This window comes from Hemicordylus capensis, chromosome 3 (assembly GCF_027244095.1).
Source record: "Hemicordylus capensis ecotype Gifberg chromosome 3, rHemCap1.1.pri, whole genome shotgun sequence".
NCBI lineage: Eukaryota > Metazoa > Chordata > Lepidosauria > Squamata > Cordylidae > Hemicordylus > Hemicordylus capensis.
The window spans coordinates 273,166,885-273,172,532 of record NC_069659.1 but is presented as its reverse complement, the minus strand read 5'-3'; the positions used below and the strand labels follow the sequence as shown (position 1 = coordinate 273,172,532).

Below are 5,648 nucleotides of genomic sequence, written 5' to 3'. Positions count from 1 at the left end.
TGCTGCACAACCCTCACAGCTATCTTCTGGACACAAAAAGGGGTTTTACAGGAAGGGGAGATAAGTGGAAATTGCTTAATCCTCCCCACCTGTGGCAGTTGCGTGGCAACCCATGTGCTGTTGAATCTGAGTAACAGCACATGAGGCTGCATAGCATGTCAGCCAGTGAATTAGTATTGGCTCTACTGGCCGGTCTGGAGAAAGAGTAAGATAAGGGGGAATCACCTTTTATCAGGTGAAGTATTGACAGATGGGAAACCTGAACCCACAGGTTTCACATATGCCCATTCTTCCGTTGTCCATTCTCACTGTTTGGTAGTCTGTTTGAAACCTGGCACAGGTTCAGACAAGGTGGGTTTGGAATGCAGCTCTGGGAGGGTGTAGAAGTAGTTAATTACAATTTTCCTTTTAGCACATAATATACAAAGTCCAGTTTGTCATAATTGCTCAAACTCAAATGACATTCACAGAAATTTCCGTTTTCAGTACCCTCTTTTGTGCCTCTTATGTAAGCAGCTGAACAAGGCATCTGTGAAATGAAGGTACTCATTAAGGCTGAGACAAACAAAATACTTAGATGCATAACCTGCTCGGTACAACCCATCACTCTAATCATGCCATCTCCTATAGCTCCACTCATTGTTTTAATTATTGCATTTACTGTTTGTTCCAAAGCTAGAGATTGGCCTGTGGTACATTGTTTTCCTTTAATCTTTATACGATAAGTAATATAATATGGAAAATAATGAGGAGCTGCTTGACTTCATGTCCTAGACAAGCAAATGGCCATGCCTCATCTGCTTTGGCATGTACACGAAGTCTCAAGACACTGTTTCTTACAGTACAATCTGAGTTGATAAAACAGAGTAGGGAGCCTTGGAAAAGGTTTATTTGACACCAAAAACCACCACAAAAGTTTTGGACATTAAATCTGAGCTTTGTTAGTCATCCAAGTCTCCTACAAATCTCCTGTGTAGGAGATGTCCTGCTCCGAAGATTGAAGGCAAACTGTAACTTAGGGGTAAGAAGACTCTGACAATCATTGCTACAATAAAACAAAACTTTATTAGTTTTCCTTAGGATAAGCAAATGTTATAAAATGGTTGGACGTCTTTCCTGTCAGCTTGTAATCACCAAATCTTCTGCTCCTTCGGCTGAAATGTTCCAGAATCATTTTAGCACTTAGATATTGATTACCAAATACTGTGTTGGAATCCAACAAAGCACCCTGGGAATCTGGGAAATGTGCCAATCGGCTGCCAGCATAGTGAGGTCAATTGTATGAGGACTGCCAGCAGTATTTAGAGGTGCTTGTAAAACATAACCAGATAGCCTAAACAAGCCATCATCCCACTGCTTCTCTTGTCCACCTTCCTCCCCGCTCCCTAATCTTCCCCACAGCTGCTGGGGGAGAACAACGAGTAAGAGAGCCGGTGTGGTGTAGTGGTTAGTGTGCTGGACTAGGACTGGGGAGACCTGAGTTCAAATCCCCATTCAGCCAAATACTTGTTGGGTGACTCTGGGCCAGTCACTTCTCTCTCAGCCTAACCTACTTCACAGGGTTGTTGTGAGGAGAAACTTAAGTATGTAGTACACCACTCTGGGCTTCTTGGAGGAAGAGTGGGATATAAAATGTTAAATAAATAAATAAATAAATAAGAGAATCAGTGAAGGAATGCAACTGGAGATGCTTACAAGTCTTACTCAGCAGATGCATGAGGGAGAAGCAGCAATGCGTCAACTAGCCACGCCACCAACAGTCACACACTTGCTGGACATGCTCCCTCCCTAGCTGTGCATTGGACATTTGTCTGAAAAGTGCAGACTTCAGAGCCAAATGTGGGGAAGATTTCCCTGTGTTTTGGAGGCCCCTAGCCATTTACAGAAAGTGTTGATGTCCTTGCAGCTCCCCATACCCATTCCCACCCTGTTCTTGAGGACCCTCTGATTCTTGGAAACAACTTTGCAGGGGTCTCAGAGGAGCTGTTGAAGGGGCAGGAAGTTTGCTTGTGCCAATTCCCTTTCATCTGTGGTTATTGAGATTCAACCCACTCTTGCAGACACATATTCAAACAAATAGTCCTTGAATGTAGCTGGCTCAGTATTCTGCCACAAGCCTTCAAAAACTTTACATGTGGAAGTCTCAGAACTGAAATCTGACAAAATGTTTACAACAAGACTTCAGCCTCATATGCAATTATCTGGAAAACTCTCCTGGGGAGAGCAAAGCTGCAGGCTCACTAGCAACTGAGAATTGTCCTGTTCTAACCAAAAACACTATTTCTTCATCTGTTGTTTGGTTTCTTTTCAGCTTAAAAAATGGAAAGCCACATGCATGGATAGAAGTCATGGGACAACACCAATTTTCAACCTTAGCCGAGGTGTGAATTTTTTCTCCCAGTAGTATATGCAGGTCATAGCTGGGGAAACATACAGAAGATCAAAAATCTTGCAAGCTTTTTGAAGATAATCAGGAGATTTCATTCTCTGAAGCAACTTCTTCCACTTCTTCCATCAGCACCCAGTTTTCTCAAAATTAAGATGTGTTGAAGTGAAAACTGTTAGTTAATTCCACACGTGACTCAGAAGGAGATTTGCTTTCTTCCACTATTTGCAGGTGAGGAGGATTTTAAAACATTTTTTAAAAATTTAAGTAACAGCTTTCCCCCATTCATACATCAGAAGAACAAAAATAAACCATACACACTGGTATTTTGGCACTTGGCAGCCTTTTAGGATTTTCTTTTTAATCAATCACACCAGAAATTCCAAGTTGTGCAATCTGTAACAAGACTGTAAACTTCTCTTTCAAGTCTCGCCCATCAAGGAAACAGTTGCTTTGAGGCCACATGATCTATGAAAAAGAAACATCATCTCAAGGAAATAGCAGATTCTAAAAACTAATTAACGTCTTTGGTCATCAATCTTCCCTCAGTAATCTGTTTAAATGATCAATATGCAGAATTGTGGTTTCTGATGATGACAGTGCAATGTGCAGCCATATAGGAGAATAACAAAAAAAATTTCCCTTTTTCTTTTGTTTAAAAAAGGGAACTTCCAACCAACTTATTAATTGTTCCTTTACCTCCATGCATATATACTGCATATTAATTGTAAACTGCCCAGAGACGCAAGTTTTGGGCAGTATAGAAAGATTTTAAATAAAAATAAATAAATAAATAAATATTGCCATATGATTTCCATGTATTTTCAGACATCTTCTTTCCAAAAATTGGAGTGTTCACTACAACCAACACCAATGTTGTACATATGACAAACATAATTGCTGATATGGACTTCAGAAAGAATGCAGGTCAGATGAGGCCAATTACTTGGAGGCCACATGATCAGATAGGTGGATAAGATGAATGGGCGCCCTTGAGCCTCTCAATAAGACTCTCAGTGAGTCTTATTGGCCAAACTGCATGAGGCATGGGCAGAGGCGTAACTAGGGAAAACGGTGCCCGGGGCAAGCACTGAAATTGCACCCCCCCCCGCCGTGCCTCCCCCGCCGCCCCCCCAGCATACATCTGACTGACACACATGTGTTTTTTCCTCACAACAACCCTGTGAAGTTGGCTTGAATCTCAAACAACAGAATTATGATGCAATGATGATACACACTACATCAAGGTTGACTCAGCCTTCCATCCTTCCGAGGTCGGTAAAATGAGTACCCAGAATGTTGGGGGCAATATGCTAATCATTGTAAACCTCTTTACGGGCGGCGTGGAAGGGACCGCTCATGGGGGAAGGGGCTCCGACGCGCTTCCTTGACTGCTGCAGCGCTGCTGCACTGAGCAGGAGAAATTTGTATTAATTTTTTTTAAAAAATTGGTCATGGCGGCGCCCCCCATGTGACCTGAAAAGATGGCGCCCGGGGCACGTGCCCCCCCTGCCCCCTATAGTTACGCCTCTGGGCATGGGGCTGCTGCCTCCTGGCAGCCTTCTCTCTTTGTGCAGAGCCTTTGCATGGCCTTGCAAGGCTTGAAGGGGAAGCTTCCAGTTTGACCCCTGCAAAATTCTGAGGGAAAGCTTTCCCCTTTCCCATGCAGCATCTTTGCAAAGGCTTTGCAAGGACTGGGTGCAAAACTCCCTTGCTAGACACTGCAAAGGGACATAGAGGAGGTGAATAGCCAGCAAACCTGCCTGCCCACCTCACAAACAGCACCTTTGCAAACACTTTATAAGGGCTGGATGGGAAGTTTCCATTCTGATCCTTGCAAGGTTCTGCAAGGGTACAGTGTGAAGGGGGAGGGTTATCAGCAGCCTCTCCTCCTGTGGCACCCTTGCCAGCTTCCTTGTAAGCCCTCAGGGGCAAAAATACCCGTTACCTGGTGGTTATGGTGGCAGCCACCTCAGCTGCTTCCTCTCATCCTCCTCACCTCATCTTGTCCATTGTCTTAAAAAAAAAATAGACAGCTGGGAAAGTGAAACAGAAGAAACAGGCAGAAGACAGGACACAACAACATATTTGTGAACTGCCTGGAACTATCTGGGTGAGGCAGTATAAAAATCTAATTAATAATAATGATAATAATAATAATAAGAGGGAGGGAGGAGGAGAGATGGGCAGTGGAGGTGGCTGGCATGCCACAAGAGAAAAATTGTGGGGCAATGATGGGTAGAGGTGGGTTGAGGTTGCCGGAAGCAGTGGCAGGTTTGTGGAGGTAGCCAATCTGCCACCTCTGTCAATCCACCGCTTGAGGCGACTGCCTCACCTCTCCTGATTGACGGGGTGCCCCTGGGACTGCAGCAACTCATTACTGGGGGGAGGCAGGAGATGAAAATGCTCCTATGCTAAACACTGTTTAGCACTGCAAGCATATGCTATTCTCTAAGTACATTGAAGAACATCTAGAACAGCATCTGAGTTTCGTTCACAAATGTAGAGATATTTACCTCCAAGGAGTCATGGAGTATGTTTGCTCATTCTTCACAGAAGGGGAACCAAGGACACACTCATTCTGTTGTAAATGTCCAGCAGCAGCTCTCATCACCTCCTGTTTCAGCTGGCTGTTTCTCTAGTTTCATTGATGTGAAAATGCCCATTCTTGGAATGTAACATTGGTGCAGCTGACGTGACTGTGTGTGTAGCCAGTAAAAATGTTTGCAGTTAGTTTAGCTCTGCAACTGTGATTTAAGATTGTACCTTAAACAGTCAGGATATTAAACAGCCAGAACAGGGTAAGCTATTTTAGACTGGAACCATAAACCCCAAGTAGGTACATGAAGAAGAAAACCTGTTTATTAAAACTAGGTTCAAACCACTCTTCCCCCAAGGTCTCCACACTTAACTCTCTTATTCGAATGTCTGATCACAGCTTTAATTCAAAAACTAGAACTCAGTGGATGAGATTCAATATATTTGCTTTCCTGCTTGTTATTGTAAAGCTTCTGTCCAGAAATGGTCTTCCACTTGCTTATTTAATAGGTAGGTTGCAATACAGGTGGAAGCCAGGGTAGTGTGGTTTGGTGCTCAGAGTTTCAGGCTAGGAGTGGAGATCCCCAGATTCAGATTTGGAATGGAGAGCTCCAATCAGGCATAAAGGTCACTGGGGGATGTTGGGTAGGCCATTCTCTTGTCTACCCAAAGGACTGGTATCAGGATGAGACCGGGAGAGGAAACCATGCACATCATACTGAAC

The 5,648-nt window shown here is 43.7% G+C and overlaps 1 long non-coding RNA gene across 1 annotated transcript; it reads right to left on the bottom strand.

The window, feature by feature from the left end:
- Positions 1 to 1,046: 1,046 nt before the first annotated feature.
- LOC128351965 (uncharacterized) lies at positions 1,047 to 5,157 on the bottom strand. The gene is made up of 2 exons (XR_008320150.1): positions 4,903 to 5,157; positions 1,047 to 2,854 (listed from the first exon to the last, which is right to left on the bottom strand). It is a non-coding gene; the product is annotated as an uncharacterized LOC128351965 (long non-coding RNA).
- Between the last annotated feature and the right edge of the window lie 491 nt (positions 5,158 to 5,648).